The sequence below is a fragment of the Ascaphus truei genome, chromosome 1 (genome assembly GCF_040206685.1).
Source record: "Ascaphus truei isolate aAscTru1 chromosome 1, aAscTru1.hap1, whole genome shotgun sequence".
Lineage (NCBI taxonomy): Eukaryota > Metazoa > Chordata > Amphibia > Anura > Ascaphidae > Ascaphus > Ascaphus truei.
In genome coordinates, this window is record NC_134483.1 from 444,612,650 (window position 1) to 444,628,818 (window position 16,169).

At 46.3% G+C, this 16,169-nt stretch overlaps 1 protein-coding gene and 1 long non-coding RNA gene across 3 annotated transcripts in view; one reads left to right on the forward strand and one right to left on the reverse strand.

The window, feature by feature from the left end:
• The window catches only part of LOC142503686 (uncharacterized), a 94,735-nt gene extending 89,598 nt beyond the window's left edge, over nt 1–5,137 (forward strand). The window contains exon 4 of the long non-coding RNA XR_012804073.1: nt 5,059–5,137. This is a non-coding gene — a long non-coding RNA (uncharacterized LOC142503686). The remainder of the gene's footprint in view (nt 1–5,058) is intronic.
• The window catches only part of MYOZ2 (myozenin 2), a 68,269-nt gene that overhangs the window by 36,653 nt on the left and 15,447 nt on the right, over nt 1–16,169 (reverse strand). The window lies entirely within an intron of this gene.

The window sequence follows — 16,169 nt, forward strand, 5'->3', positions numbered from 1 at the left end:
ATGCTATATTGACTGAAAACCTGTCCTGTTGCTGATATACGCTGTATGCTGACCTACCAATAAAGAACCACAGCATTTAAACGTTCCTGGTGCCCTTTTCCTAATTTTCCACTACAGCCTGGGCCTGACCCTACGAGTAGAAGACCCTGAGATACAAGGTAAAACCACTGAGCAGGTCTAAACCCTGTCATAGTGAACCAAAGACACTGTTATTCATGTACACCATATCTCTGGCAGCCGGGTGGGATAGGGGTGTTACATCCGTAATAAAATAAATAAATAAATAAAGTCCAGAAACATAAATGAAAAAGTATAATCGGAAAGCAGGCAGGACTAGCTGTTTCCCACCTCTCATCATTCGCAGCTTTTTGATTTATCCCCATTTGTGGTTGCAGTTGTCCTTAAGAGGAGCACTTACATACAGCATTATAATGTATACATTTTATTCATCCTTTTTCATCAGTTTGCTTCTCCTTTTTGGGGCTGTTTAAACCTCCAGTTCTGATAAAGAATTAGTATTGTCTGTTTAAGAAACTGGCATCAAACGTAACAATCAAAAATCTGAATGACATTTGACGCAGATGCCAGCGGAGACATTGTGCTAGATAAAGCTGCATCCCCTGTGCCGCTGACCGCGCTCATGCTTGAGAGTTGTGACGTTACCAACTCTCCAAGCATGCGCGTTCGGCTGTGCGGCAATTATTTTTGTAAGTGCGAGTGTGGGGGGGGGGGGGGGGTAAGGGCGGTGCATGGCCGGGGGCGTAGCCTAGCAGTGACTGGCGCTGATTGGCTGAGGAGGTTATGTGACCCTTCAGCGTGCCTGAAACACAATATTATCTGTCTCGGCAAGCACGTAGCGCCCGTGAGCGTATGGGCACAGGTGGGCGTGCGCCGCATGAGGGTGGACGGACAGATAAAAATGCATTGTGCTGACCGCGCTATGTGCCAAGCGTGGTCAGTGGTACAGTGGACTCAGCCTAAGTGGCGCTAAACTCCAGTCCAGTAAACTCCAGTCCTCATGCCCCCCAACAGGTCAGGTTTTCAGGATATACCTGAGCCACCTGTGCTGAAGCTGGGATATCCTGAAAACCTGACCTGTTTGTGGGGAGGGGGGCTTCAGGACTGACGGGGAGCACCCCTGCGCTACAGGGTGCTGGTAACCTTAAAAAAGAGGAGCGTTTGTTGGAGGTACATATTGAAGTCAGTTTCTCTGTCTTGGTGACGGACATAGGGACACATGTAGAAACAGTTGGCATGTTTAAACCACCGGTGTGAAGGTGTATCCCTGCATTTAAACACAACCTATGCTGAGAAGTGAAATCCCATGAAACCCCAGCATACAGTACTTACTGTATGCAGCTCTGCAGCTGCCACATAACTCTGAGTGCTGGGTGAGAGGAAGATACAGGCCCTGCAGCCTTTCATCCCCTTCTTAGCTACAATGTTCACTTTTACTGAAAGGTTTTCATAATGACTTATAATATAGGAACATTGCGCTAGTTGCTACAGCGATAAAAGCATTGTTTCTATAATATTCCCAATGCTTAGGGAGCAGATAAAGCTTTTAAAAATAATTTGCAACAAATGAAAAAAAAAAAAAACGTTTCGAATTGCCAGATGTGAATGCATTAACCTCATAGAATCTAAAAATCATTCACTGCCACATCTTTAGGTATGAGGTAAACCAATTAAAGCAGCAGTCTGGGGGATTTAAAAATAATAGATTTAAAGAGGCAGTTGAAGCGGCTAAAAAAAAAATGAAAAAATAAATCTCTCTTTTTATATATATATATATATATATAGCAAATGGAAATATAACTGTATGCTCATTTGCATGTCTTGGGCAGGTCTGCAACCCCGCCTTTCACCATTATCACCCAGCACACAGTATATATATTGTTGTGGCTAAGCTTATTCTAAAGCTTACCCGCAATTGTTCGGGGCTGTTTTTTCAGCAGCCGAACTTGGCCGCTCGCCAGCCGTACCTCCGTTCAGCGCTAATGGCGCTGAACAATGGAAGCGCCTGCGGCCCCGAAAAAAAAAAAAAAAAAAGCCTTTCCCCATTATCACCCAGCATACAGCACTTCCAATGCAGCAAGGGATTCTGGGAAATTACATGCAAATGAGCACACAGTGTCACTTTTTGCCTCAATAAACATTTTTAACATGGTTCCCTATAGGATAAAGCTTGCTGCATGGTCACAGCTTTGAGCACAGCCAGGGTTAAGGTGCATACCCAGAAAACCACACACAGACAGCTGTTTCGACCTTGATGGGTCTCATCAGTGTGGGGTTGATTTTACTGGGAATGCAAGAGAGGCTATGGGATAGGCTAAACCATAATACTGAGTTAAGTTATGGTGAGTAAAAAAAGTGACAAAAACCCTCCACAGGAAAGCAAATATGTAAATATAGCTATATGCTCATCTGCATGTCTTAGGCAGGTCTGCAACCCCGCCTTTCCCCATTATCACCCAGCATACAGCACTTCCACTGCAGCAAGGGATTCTGGGAAATGACATGCAAATGAGCACACAGTGTCACTTTTTGCCTCAATAACCATTTTTAACATGGTTCCCTATAGGCTTAGCAGCAGATTGCAGTGGGGGTGTCCCCCCCTTCTCGGCATGTCACGTGGTCCGGCGCGGGCCAGCAGATTGTCGTGGGGGTGTCCCCCCTTCTCGGCCTGTCACGTGGTCTTGTGTGTGTATGCATTAGTGTGTGTGTGTGTGTATGTGTGTGTGTGTGTGTGTGTGTGTATGTGTGTGTGTGTGTGTGTGTGTGTGTGTATGGGTGTGGGCATGTGTGTGTGGGTGTGTGCATGTGTGCGTGTGTGCGTGTGTGCGTGTGTGCGTGTGTGCGTGTGTGCGTGTGTGTGTGTGTGTGTGCATGGGTGGTGTGTGTGTGTGTGTGTGTGTGTGTGTGTGTGTATGCATGGGTGTATGTGTGTGTGTGCATGGGTGTGTGTGTGTGGGTGTGGGCATGGGTGGTGTGTGTGTGTGTGTGTGTGTGTGTGTATGCATGGGTGTATGGGTGTGTGTGCATGGGTGTGTGTGTGTGTGTGTGTGCGCATGGGTGCATGGGTGTGTGGGTGTGGGTGTGTGTGTGTGTGTGTGTGTGTGTGTGTGTGTGTGTGTGTGTGTGTGTGTGTGTGTGTGTGTGTGCATGGGTGTTGTTTGTGCATGCATGTGTGTGTGTGTGTGTGTATATGGGTGTGGGCAATGGTGTGAGTCTGTGTGTCTGTGTGCATGGGTGTGTGCATGGGCGTGGGCATGGGTGTGTGTGTGTGTGTGTGTGTGTGTGTGTGTGTGTGTGTGTGTGTGTGTGTGTGTGTGTGTGTGTGTGTGTGTGTGTGTGTGTGTGTGTGTGTGTGTGTGTGTGTGTGTGTATGGGTGTGTGTGTATGCATGGGTGTGTGTGGATGCATGTGTGTGTGTGTGTGTGTGTGTGTGTGTGTGTGTATGGGTGTGTGTGTATGCATGGGTGTGTGTGGATGCATGTGTGTGTGTGTGTGTGTGCATGGACAGAGTGCCTCCCCCCACCCTGCCGCCTCCCCCTCACCCTGCCGCCTCCCCAAAGATTACACTAAGCCCAGCTATATTCATGATGGCGCAGCCGCCGCATGAGGTGTGGGGGGGGGGGGGGGGGGATATGCCGGTCTGCACAACCGACCACTAGCTTCATGCCGTGCGGGACATGCCGGCGAGGGGAGCAGGGCAGTGGCGGCCATGGCGGGGCTGACTGTCCCATGGGGAGCCTGCTGGGGACGTGCCTCCCACCCACCCTGCCACCTCCACAAAGCTTCCACTACGCCCGAGTGAGGTATGGTGGGGGATGTGGTGGGGGGGGGGGGGGGGGGGGGAATGCCGGCCTGCCCAGCCTTTCTCAGTTAGGATTTTAGCCCATCCAAAAAATAAAAACGCAGGTTATAATTAAAACTATAAAGAGGGTCTTGGGGGGGGGGGCCGCCGGATGGGAGGTGCCAAAGGGGTGGTGCTCCCGGCCGCATACACTGCTAAATAAAACATTGTTTTGGTTGATTGTAACAATTTCTTATGCTGTCTACAGTTATTCCTAATGTATTTGTCCCATTCTACACCCAGTCAGTCATTCAGTAACCCAGTCAGTCAGTAACCCAGTCAGTCAGTAACCTAGTCAGTCAGTAACCTAGTCAGTCAGTAACCCAGTCAGTAACCCAGTCAGTAACCCAGTTAGTAACCCAGTCACTCAGTCAGTCACTCAGTCAGTCACTTAGTCAGTCACCCAGTCAGTCACTCAGTCAGTCACTCAGTCAGTCACTCAGTCAGTCACTCAGTCAGTCACTCAGTCAGTCACTCAGTCAGTCACTCAGTCAGTCACTCACCCAGTCAGTCACTCACCCAGTCAGTCAGTTACCCAGTCAGTCAGTCAGTAACCCAGTCAGTCACTCACCCTGTCACTCAGTCAGCCGCTCACCCAGTCAGTCAGTAACCCTGTCACTCAGTCAGTCACTCACCCAGTCAGTCAGTAACCCAGTCAGTCACTCACCCTGTCACTCAGTCAGTCACTCACCCACTCACCCATTCAGTCACTCACCCATTCAGTCAGTCACTCACCCAGTCAGTCAGTTACCCAGTCACTCACCCAGTCAGTCACTCACCCTGTCACTCAGTCAGTCACACATTCAGTCACTCAGCCAGTTACCCAGTCACACACACCCAGTCACTCACCCAGTCAGCCAGTCACACACACCCAGTCACTCAGTCAGTCAGTAACCCAGTCAGTCACTCACCCAGTCAGTCAGTCACTCAGTCAGTCACTCACCCACTCACCCATTCAGTCACTCACCCATTCAGTCAGTCACTCACCCAGTCAGTCAGTTACCCAGTCAGTCACTCACCCTGTCACTCAGTCAGTCACCCATTCAGTCACTCAGTCAGTCACCCATTCAGTCACTCACCCTGTCACTCAGTCACTCAGTCACTCAGTCAGTCAGTCACCCAGTCAAACACGTAGTCAGTGGTCTACACATAAGAATGTATTGAGGTTTTAAAATAATTTCTAACTTTCTTTGTTCCAGATCTGATTAGAAAGCTTCTACCAGGATACTCGGAATCCGCCCTAACTCAGAAGACAGGTAGGGAACGGCTGCACTCGTGTGTATTTGCTGATAGTCACTTATATTCGCTAGGGGCGTGGCTAGGGGCGTGGCTATGGGCGAGTAGATTTTTTGGGTGAGCGAGTAGATTTTTGGGTGATTTGTCGAACATTGTATATATATATATATATGTAGCCTTTGATTACCTTTATTGAAAACTAATCACCTAAGCTACCGATCGATTGGTTCTCCCGTGATTCATCAGCAAAATCTTGTTTCCAAGGGTTCACTAAATGGCTGCCTTTCAATTTCAAATCAATCCTTCAGTTAGTGTTACTCAGCCGCTACAATGTATTCTTAAATTACTAAGGTAACATCTATTGTTACAGTTTCCAGCTCAAACTGCTGGGAATATTGGCAACAAATAATCACAAACAGAAAAGTGTTACAAAGATCTTGCACTGCTGGAGAGGTGACTAAACCTGCTATAGAAATCATAGGATGCTCAGTACTGTATATTAAAACTCATTAAAAATGTCAAAAAGTCATCAAGCCTGTCTTAGCTTCTAATATAAGAAACAGAATCACAGTCACAGGGACAGTCAAACAGCAAGACAGTCAAACAGCAGGTATGAGATCCACATATAAGAGTGTTCATTGACAACAATACGTGTCAATGGGTCCGTGCAGACAGTCTTGATCGGGTGATGCCTCTCCCGACTTGGCTGTCACAACACCCACACACACAATCACAACCAACACTCAATCACAACCAACACACAGACACAATACACACTGCAGTCTCTCTTTATATATATATATATATATATATATATATATATATATATATATATATATATATATATATATAAAACAAATGCATTGTCGCTGCCGCGTCCGCTTATAGTAAGCGTGACGTGGCGACGCGATTTTTTGAAGCTGGCAATATTTGATTTTTCAGGGGCTGTTGCCTCATGTGACAGCCCCTGAACCAATCAATGGCCTGGTCACCCGCGCCGCAAAGCGAAATACAACTTTTGCTAACGTCGCCGTCGCACTATATGTGCGGCCTTAGACATATTTGCATTTACATTGTATACCGTTTAATAAAGGTTTTTTTTCCATGTGATTTTCATTACATCAGGCAGGGGGGGGCCCGAGAAATTTCATGGATAAAAAGGGTGGCTCGGCATAAAAAGTTTTCTCTATACCATCAATACATGTAGCACTTGGAAAGCTATTATTCATTTACAATGTTGCAAGTGATTCAAGCATGCAGGAAATATCCCATCTGAGTGTGCTTGTTTGGCGTCTCTGCGTCTCCGCCTCCTTGACCCCACAAATCAGTCACCTCTGACCGTCAGTCATGCTACTCACAGCTGATGCTGATGTCTGTGCCTCTCTGCTGGAGAAACTTTGTCCTTCACCTCTGGCTGTACAGCCCATCCAAGTTCCACTTTGGCTCCAAGGTTATGGTAGGGCATTCACGCTGGTGAGACAGATCCTGTCCAGTCTCCTGTGCCACTCAGTCTCAGTGTTTCCACGCCTCAGTCTCTCCACTAAGTCGTCTGTCGCCTCCAACCGTGGATCACGTTCCTGCACCGCTCTGACTCCCAGCTGTCTATAACGTGTTACGATGCGCGGAACACGCTCCCTGTGGCGTGTTCCTTCCTTACCTGTTTAATTTCTGATCGCCGCCCTCTAGCTGCGAGTCAAGATCCTGTGTCTTTATGTATTCTGAAGCTTCCTACGCCATCTTGCTTTCTGGCAATTCCTGCCCTCTTCCTCCTGACAGGAAGTAAGACTCTCTCTGACTTTCTCATTGCTATTAGTCATTTTCTGCCTGCCCTGGTTCCTGCTAGTACTACCATCGCATGCTGCTCCTGCCTGGACCTCCTTGGGACTTTTACTCATCTCCTTTGGATTCCGGAAGACTGGGACAGTCACTCATTTACTACTGAGGTTAGTTTACCGTCGGGTAGTGTAGGACCTGCTGATTAGGGTTTACCTTGACGTGGTAGCAGGCTCACAATACCTTGGCCAAAGTATTCAACTAAAGAACCGTTACTATGAACGTAGTATTTGTTGCACTCTTCTGTTACTGGCATTATGCCTTTAAGGAGGCTGGACGTCCTCCAAGAAGCTTTTCCCTTGTGGATGTGACCTTGTGCTCTGGACTCTTTCCTCCTCGGCTCCTTCCATGTTCCTGTTCCATGTTCCTAGTTCCATGTTCCTGTGTATCCTGAGGCCTGCTGCTACTCTTCACACAGAGGCCTGTGTACCATGTTTCCTGAGACCTGCTGCTACTCTCCATGCAGAGGTCAGTACTGCTACTGTCCACGCTAAGGCCTGTATTCCTGAGTTCCTAATGTCTGCTGCTACTATCCACGCAGAGGCCTGTTCTAGACTCCTGTGCTGAAGTGTTGGTTTTCCCCCGCGTTGGTGCCTGAGAACGCGTGCATTCCTGCTCTGTTGCCAGAGCATGCGCACGCATGCAGCTGGGCTAGTTGTGTCCCTGAGCTTGGCTCCGCACCTCCGGACACGTCGCGCATTCTCCTGCACACGGCGCGCTCACGTGACTACGTGCGCCGATCCCCAGCTGCACGGCAACTCACTCCCATTCGTCTCTCCTTTGGATTCCCCACCTCGCTATCGGGTCCCATCCCTTTCCCTCGCTTGTGTGTAGGAGCACAAGCGTAACATAATGTCACCTAACTGCGGGAAATTCTTGATCAGAGTGTAGGCATAGTGTATGAAGAGCGAGATCGGCAAATAATGACTCGGGCATTCAGGCTTCTTTTCAAAGATGTATTGTAGAATGTTAACTGTTTCGGTATACATTAATACATAGGTAGGCTCTCAAAACCCTATGCGTTTCGTCCTAGTGGACTTCATCAGTGGTATTGTGATTCACGGTTGGAGGCGACGGACGACTCAGCGGAGAGGCTGAGGCACTGAAACGCCTTGATCGATTCTGATGTCATTTTGAGGATAGCTTTCTGCCATCCCAACTTAGATCTGCCAAAAGTTTCAACCAAATCGGTGCAGCCCTTATCTTGGAATAATTTTTTTGTTTTTAAGTGCTAAATAAAAAATTAAACAGTACATCTCATCGACCTGATTCTTTAAACGTATTATTTTGCAACCTACACTACATTTTCAGACAATTTGCATGAACCATTTCAGAGAAATTAAATATTTAAAATGAAAATAAATTGGTAACCACGACAACTAGAAAAACATTATATTTTATATTGCATTGTGGGGTGACCGAGTAAACTTTGCTTTGATTATGTGTGCATGGTCAATGTTCTGTTTTCATCCAAAACATCACAAAGCAGGTTATAAACCCAATCATTAGCTTTTAGCAAGAAACAAAATTATATGATCAATATTTTCAGAATTTGGAAAAATCGTAGTACGTTCTCTACAGATCAAATCTACAGGTTGTTGTTGTTGTACAGCGTTGTTTGCTTACGCGGTTACCAATTTATTTTAATTTCAAATATTTTATTTCTCTGTAACGGTTCCAGCAAATTGTCTGAACATGTAGCACAAGTTGCAAAATAATACATTTAAGGATTTGTATCAATGTCAATAATCACTTTAAAAAAAAAAGAAAAAACTACAAATGAATTCCAAGATGGGGGCTGCAGTGATCTGGTTAAAACTGTAGGTTCCCCCTTCGATGGTTCCAAAAAATTATTTATATTTCACCAGATAACTGGTAGGACACCTTCACCATAATTCACAAGGAGAGGCAGGAGCAGCAGCTCCGCTCTGGCACAGGCTCTGCCTCTCCTTGGGCATTACATGTCCCCCCTGCTTCAGCAGTTTAGTGTTAGGACCTGCATATTTGGTTATGCCTTGACGTTGGCTTGCAGGCTTATAATGTTTTGGCCAAAGGGTTTAACTAAATAACCTTTATTCATGAGAATATTATTATTGAAGTATTTAGCCATATACTAATTACTAAATATTTTGTCAAATTGCATTGGTAGCATTGGGCTTTTCTGTCTTTTGTTGGATAAAATGTAACGTTTAATACAGTAGCGGCAGCTTTTATTTGAAGTAATGCCGGCGGCATGCCGGGATCTACTCCGGCTGCCGCCAGTCAAGACCGCGTGCCGCCGCGTTTCCTACACGCACCCCCCCTCCACTTCGCGCGCATTTTACCCCCCCTTCCCGACCCCGAACCCGGCTCCTGCTCTGCCCCTCTGCTTCCCCGCACCCCCGCTTACCTCACTTTAAACTCCAGGGGTGTCGGGGAAGCCCGGGGAAGCCGGGCGCGCACGTGACTGTGACGTCACAGTGCGCCGCAACGCGCCGCGTCTCCACGCTTCCCGCACGCATCCTGCCGTGCGGGAAGTGTTCAAATAAAAGCTGCCGCTACTGTACATCAAGGAAAATAACGTGTCTGACAAGAATCACAGAGAATCAATACAGTGTAAGACACTGAGATGTGGATCTGGCTACTTATAAAAGAAAACCCCCCATACTGTATGTATAGAGAGACACCAGAACTGAGTGCTACATGGTTAAAACCCAACATTTTCAATGTAATCCTAAATAGGATTATCCAGAGTGGAGGTATAAGGTAGTCCGAGCCAGTATTACAAATCCTAAAAATGTGGTAGTAGGGGTGGAGTCTGAGTGCTTCCACAGAATCAATGTATTAATGTATCTGTATATAAGCATCCAGTGGTGTTACTGTTATAAGTCAAGAAACAAACCATTGGAAACCAAACTGGGGCAGTGTTGCCAATATGGAGGGAAGCTACAGTATTGCTTAACTGCCTGCAACACCTCCTCTCCAGAAGTAAGGATACATGGAAGGTTTAAACAGTAGGTCATTAGCACAGGTAGAAGTGCTATTAGCTTGAAATTATATTAGTAATAGTTTGTTCTCCTCGTAATGCATTTAATTTTGTTTTGTGAATATAATTTTTTAGTGGCATAGAATTCAGTTCACGAAGTCAAAGTTAATAATTGTATACTTTAAATAAATGGGGGGGAGGGGGTTTAACAGCTATACTGTAAGTCAATATGACAGATAGGCCTATGCAGGGTCTCAGTTGGTAGCGAGGCGCTTGATGCCATCCTCTATAAGACAATGTTTTGGTGGATGGCTCTCTCTTTCTGCTGCACTGTCGGTTCCTCTTGTATACTTTCTTGTATGTCGTCTTTTTGCTGGGAGCCGTTTGCAAAAAAATGTATATTGTATGTCACGGTTCTGTAAGTTAGTGGTAGCTGCACTGTTTCTGCCACTAAGTGGCACCCTTTTGCGCAGTTTGTGCACGCTTGAGATTTTTCTAAATGTGAATTTAATAGGCGATCGACGTTTCAGTTCCCATTGGGACCTCTATCAAGAAGTGTCTGGACTTCTAGTGTATTTTTTGTCCTGTACCACTCGTTCCTTCCATGTCACCTTGGTTTCTACTTTTTAGGAGTGTGTTACTACACTGACTACATACACACATATATATATATTTATTTTTTATTTATATATATATATTTATTTATACACACACACACACACACACACACACACACACACACACACACACACACACACACACACACACACACACTAACAATTGGGGTGGTCCACAGCACTCCAGAGTATTAATAAAAAAGAAATTTTATTAAATCCCTCAAAATACAAAAAATACAATAACCTTGCAACGTTTCATACCACAATAGCACCTTAGCAAAGCACAGGCACCAGGGATAAAATTGTAGACACTGGCATATCTGGTGTGAGTGTTTATTGTGCTTTTGTATGTGTGTGGAGCTCTCTCATTGTATAGTGTATGGCCGGCATGTGTGTATGGTGCACGTGTCTGGTGTGTGTGCGTCTGTCTATGGTGGGTGTTGGGTACGTGTCGCATGTATCTGTGTATGATGTGTGGGCCGCTTGTTTCTTGGGCTCGTTAGTTGATCTTGTCCCTGGGCAAAATGTTTCCAGTCAGCACCTGCCTAGAACCTTATTTATAGGCTCGTATAATACCACACAATAGTGTGAGAATGAATGGCCAGACATTGCTGGGGTTTTTTCCATGATGATTATTTATTTAACCATTGTAGGAGAGGGGTACAAAATAAAGAGAAAGGGTGGGGGATACTGAACAAAAATTAGGCTTGGTGGGTTGGTTTAGTGGGGGGAGTTCAGGCTTCAGGTACAGCATAAATAGTCGATCACGTGAAAATCTTTCGCTCAGGTTATAAAAACATGCTTCATGTCAGAGCATACGGGTGAGGTAGAAAGTCTCCTATCCACTCTATACCTGGCCCCCTCGGGCTGCAGCAGAATTAATGTACAGTATTGTCAAAGCAGGGTCCTGAGGAAGCAATCTTGTGAAATGACTCGAACATGTTAGAGATCAAGAGAGACGGAATCTCAGCCATCGCGAGACCGGAGGCTGACGCTGTTTGAGTGATCTCTGTGATGCGCAGCATTCTAGTTTAATAAAGCTGATTTTAACTATTTACGTTTGCGGTTGAGTTCCTGCTGCAGTGACCGCCTACACACTACAAAAATCTTTATTGCTATTCCTGGCGGAGCACGCAGGCCACTACACGGAGCTGGGAGCTGGTTTCTACTTCCCTTCCTGATGACTGCACTTGGATCCGCCCCTTGTACTCGTTCCAGGGCCACCCAGGATCGCTGATTTGGCAGTGCAGGTTCCATTCATCCACAGCATAGCTGTCGGCCCTCGGTGATGACGTCACGAATCAGCGCGACGACCGAGGAGACGGGACCGGCCAGGCACAGGCAGTGAACAGACCGGGTCGGTTCAGGGCAGCAGGTGACAGTCTCGTGAGTACACGGGAGGGGTAGCTTATGGTTGCCTCTTCCCCTGTCTCTATACCTTTCCCTGTGCAGCAGCCCCCCACCCAGGTGTTATCTTTCATTTCTGCCGCATGCTGCTGTTGTTGCCGGTCCCCTCACACAGGATCCTCATGTCTGTGTAGCGGCCTTTCTTGTTCTATATGTGTCTGACATTGCTCACAAACACCCAGATTGACTTATGGATTTTTAGAAGCACCGGACTATAGGGGTTCATTCCCCCACAATCACCATTGACGCTGTTAGTAAGCTGACAGCGTGGACCTGGCATGTGGAGCGGCGGTGAGACTTCCCTGAGAGATCCTGTTAATGTTTTGTATATGAAACGTACTAAAGAATGTGTCAAATAAATGCTGTTATGAGGAGACGCGAGACCGGACACAGCTAGGCTTTCTGGTGATCAGAGGAGCTGAATCTAGGATTAGAAAGACAATCGCTGCACATTTTTTTCCCTCGTTTTTATTATTCTAATGTGGGAAGTTTATTCTTCCTAATATTATAATTTGTGATAATATAATTGGAACTATATATTTTGTATATATGAGCATCCATTCACTTTACACCTGAAAGAGCCAGCGTGCCCCATTTTCTCACTGTAATTCATTATTAGGACCAAAACGTGGGTTAACCTGGGTAGTCAGAGCGGCAAACCAAGTTACAGTATAAATTATACTTATAGAATTAGCATCTGCTACTAATATACAGGCATACCCCGGTTTAAGAACACTCACTTTAAGTACACTCGCGAGTAAGGACATATCGCCCAATAGGCAAACGGCAGCTCACGCATGCGCCTGTCAGCACGTCCTGAACATCAATACCGGCTCCCTACCTGTACCGAAGCTGTGCGCAAGAGGGGAGACTATAGAGCCTGTTACAAATGCGTTATTTATATCGGTTATGCACGTATATGACGTTTGCAGTACAGTACATGCATCGATAAGTGGGAAAAAGTAGTGCTTCACTTTAAGTACATTTTTGCTTTACATACATGCTCTGGAATCATTGCGTAAGTTAATGCGGGGTATGCCTGTATATGGTAGTGGCTTGAATTATGTTTTGAGTAATTATAGCATATTTTACTTGTTTGAATGTTTATATTCACATTGCGAATTTGTTATACTTCGGAGCGCCCAGTATATTTATTTTGTTCACTTGTCTTTGGATAAGCCCGATTTCAGCATTGTGTCAGGCTTAGTACTTTTTCCCAGAACAGGAAGACAGGTCTCATCGGGTATTTGAAGAAAAAATAACACAAAATAGTACAACACAGTGATGTAAAAAATAATCAAAAGGGACCAGTAAGCCAGCGTCACATGCACTCACACATTGAAAATTGTTTTCAGCATTAAGGTATCCACGTTAGATGAATGGATGGATAGGATCTCAGGGATGCAGGCTTCAGGCTGGACAGGCTCTCCGATGGCTCCAAGTGGAAAACACAACTCACCCTATGCGTTTCACCGGTGTCCGGCTTACACAGGGGCTTGAATTGAGCCAGCCTGAAGCCTTCATCCCCAAGATCAAACCATCTATTCATCTCACGTTGAGGACGCTGAGCAGAGGGACTATCTGGACATTGATTGCTGCAGCCTCTGAGCTCATAATGCGTTTATGCAATGTAATAAATGAGTGAGTGCATTGATTTTACTCTCTTAATCTATTAAATATCTGAACAGTATTAGACTATGTTGGCATTTTATCTCTTTTCATACCTAATTCATCCCGGAGCCATTGCCTGATCCTTACTTATACATCATCACGTGGATACCTTTATACTGGTTCCCAAAGCTGAAAAGAATTTGCAATGTGTGTGCATCTGACGCTGGCTTACTGGTCTCTTTTGATCAATTTTACATCACAGTGTTGCACTATTTTTTGTTAATTTTTTCTACACATATCCGATAATAGCTGTGCTCCTGTCCTGTGTGTATTGTGTTCTCTATCTGGAGCAGCACATAACCAATAACAGACTGTATACATAGTACATTTATATCACGTATTCACTCCTGATTCACCAAAGTATTTGTTTAGTCACTTTCCTCCAGGTAGTACCAAGGGTGTCTGGGGGTCCCACAGGGGTCCACAGGTGATCCCCGCGGGTGTTGGGGGGCCCTCGGGTGGTCACCACGGGTGTCTGAGGGCACTCGGGAGATGTCCGGGGGTCCTCAGGTTGTCCCCGTGGGTGTCCAGGGGTCCTCGGGTGGTTCCCACAGGTGTGCGGGGGTCCTCGTTGGCCTGCGGTACGAATCCTGTGCCTAAATATATATATCATAATATATCAAATCGAAAGGTTGGTACTAGCTGCGGTGAATCTGATTGGTCCTCAGCCTCTGGCCAATCAGATTGGTGGCTCTATGACATCACCCGGCTCTATGACGTCACCCAACTCTCTCTCTCTCCCTCTCCCTCCCCCCCACCGGCTACCGGACAGAGGGGAAGCGCGGCGCGGCCTTCCTGCCCCAGCCGCCAACGCTCACTTCCCTCCCCGGCGGGGGGACAGGCAGTGGGCAGGCAGCCTCCGGAAGGACCCCCTTCCTCCTGCAGCTGCCCCCGGTAAGATGGTGGTGCACAGCGGACAGGCGGGGGTGGTATTCAGTCAGTAGAGAGGGGGGCGGGAGTTAGTCAGGAGAGAGGGGGGGAGGGAGTCAGGAGAGAGGGAGTCAGGAGAGAGGGGGTGAAAGGGAGTGGGGAGAGAGGGAGTCAGGAGAGAGGGGGGAGAGAGGGAGTGGGGAGAGAGGGAGTCAGGAGAGAGGGGGGAGAGGGAGTCAGGAGAGAAGGGGGGAGAGAGGGAGTCAGGAGAGAGGGGGGGAGAGAGGGAGTCAGGAGAGAGAGGGGGGGAGGGAGTCAGGAGAGAAGGGGGGAAGCCTAAACAGCTGTGAAGAGGGGGGGAAGAGAGTTGAGAGGGAGGATGGGGGAGGCAGAACATTACATCACGGGCAACGCTGGGTATATCAGCTAGTATATATATATATATATATATATGCATACATTCAAATAAATACATTCCCCCCCCCCCCCAATACATACAGTACAGTAATGGGCAAACTTACTATTATCCAGATATGGATAATAGATCATTTGCCCATTATAAAATAAAACATTAGCCAGCCAGCATAAATAAAATAAATGAACTTTTCTACTAACCCCTGCCATCATGAAGGGCGTCCTTGTCAGCAACCACTCTGGTAATTAAGGGGTTAACCCCCGTCCCATGCTACCAACCCGGGAGGCCTAAGCACCAACCCCGGGCCCACTATACCCACCCTGTACCCATTGATTGGCACAGTGCTAAATCATACCCATATAATATGGGCACGATAAGCCACTATGTCACTCAATGGTCAACCTAATAAAAATAATTCATGCCAAAAATACACAATAATCACATAAATACAGAAGCACCTAAACACCCCAAAAATAAAAGCACTAAATAGCCTAATAGTACACATCACAAATAATTATCTATCACCAAAATAGCTACATTATAACAATTGTTATTCCAAAACAATACAATTAAATAAACAAACTATACAAGCAAACTATTAAACAAATAAAACCACTAGCCAACAAAACAATTAATTAATTAAAACACTAGCCAACAATACAATGACCTATTTTAATTAAATGTATTTATGCTGGCTGACTACTGTTTAATTTTATAATGGGCAAACGAGCTATTATCCATAACTGGATAATAGCAATTTTGCCCATTACTGTACTGTATGTATTGGGGAGGGGAGCGGGGGTGTATTTATTTCAATGTATGCTTATATATTTTTTTAGGCACAGGATTGGTACCGCAGGCCAGCGGGTACCCCCGGACACCCGCGGCTTACGTCTGAGGACACCTGGACACCCATGGGAACCACCTGAGGACCCCTGGACACCCACGGGGACCCCTGTGGGGCCCCCGTACACCAGCGGGGACATCCTGGAAGCCCATGGACACTCACGGGTCGCCCGCCAGCCTCTGGTATCAATCCTATGTATAAAAAAATAAAAAATGCTATTATGTGGGGTCAAAGGGTGTGGGTGGGATGTGTATTTGTGGATAGTACATATTGTAATGTTTATTGGGGGCAGAGGGGGTGAGTGAAGGGCCAAGTACCCGCTTCACTCACCCCCTCTGCCCCGAATAAAGCTGCTGTTGTTCTTTAACCCATTCATTGCTTAGTGGTTAGCCGACTTATCGGTGCTTACTGAAGAGCAGTTGGCTTTTTTGGCAAAAAGGCCTCGATTA